Genomic DNA, 827 nt, shown 5'->3' on the forward strand with positions numbered 1-827 from the left:
TTGAGCAAGCTCCGGGAGTTGGTGATGGACAGGGAGGCCTGGCGTGCTGCAGTCCATGGGGTAGCAAAGAGTCAGACATGACTGAGTGAGCGACTGAACTGAATAGAGGGAGGCCTGGCGTGCTCCAGTTGGTGAAGTTGCAAAGAGTCAGACACAACTGGGCAACTGAGCACAGTGTTAACTTTAGATGGATGATCCTTACACTGCCTAGAATTGGGATTTAATCTCAAACACCGATCTTCCATAAGTCATCATATAAAACAAATACATAGTGCTTTGCATTTTAGTATTTAAGTATCCATATGTTGTGTGCCCTTTTGAAAATTAAAATTGTCCAAAGTTCAATGACTTACCATGATTACTGTACTATATCACTGGACTTTTCTACCTTTTAAAAAAGTCTGTATATTACATTAATATACAGCCCTATTTTAAGAACACAATCTAAGAATGGCTATTCTTAGCGAGACATTACAGAAAGTTCTGTTATAATTTGTGAAAAAAATTAAATTACAATGCTTTACAGCAGCTGAGAGTCCATCTGTTGTCCCATTAACTGAGATAGCTCAAGACGACTCTGGTTTCCTACACCCCCACAACCAGTACTCCCTAAATTATTCATATACTGGCACACACAGAGAGGGATAGAGAAAGTGGAAGGGTCTGCTCACACCTGAGATAAATGACCCCAGGGACTCTGGCCATCTGAAGTCTCCGCTGGTAGCCCCAAGGACTCAAGGGGGTCAGTATTTGGCTTATCTGTGACCTCTGTTATGTATGCCATACCAAATAGAAACCTTGCCATATACCTAAAATTTAGGATGAAA

The sequence above is a fragment of the Bubalus bubalis genome, chromosome 1 (genome assembly GCF_019923935.1).
Source record: "Bubalus bubalis isolate 160015118507 breed Murrah chromosome 1, NDDB_SH_1, whole genome shotgun sequence".
Lineage (NCBI taxonomy): Eukaryota > Metazoa > Chordata > Mammalia > Artiodactyla > Bovidae > Bubalus > Bubalus bubalis.